Source organism: Fulmarus glacialis, unplaced genomic scaffold, assembly GCF_000690835.1.
Source record: "Fulmarus glacialis isolate BGI_N327 unplaced genomic scaffold, ASM69083v1 scaffold29330, whole genome shotgun sequence".
Lineage (NCBI taxonomy): Eukaryota > Metazoa > Chordata > Aves > Procellariiformes > Procellariidae > Fulmarus > Fulmarus glacialis.
The window spans coordinates 6,833-7,035 of record NW_009190038.1 but is presented as its reverse complement, the minus strand read 5'-3'; positions in this window follow the sequence as shown (position 1 = coordinate 7,035).

Below are 203 nucleotides of genomic sequence, written 5' to 3'. Positions count from 1 at the left end.
TCCCCCGCACCCCCGCCGCCTGCCTGCGCCCACTCACCTTGTCCTCTCTCCTGCAGAAGCATCACTACCACGAGCTGCCGGCCGAGGTCCGGGCAGCCCTGGGCTCTGTCCCTGATGGCTTCGTGCAGTACTTCACCTCCCGCTTCCCCCGGCTGCTGCTGCACACGCACGGGGCCCTGAGGGGCTGCGCCCCCGAGCGGCTC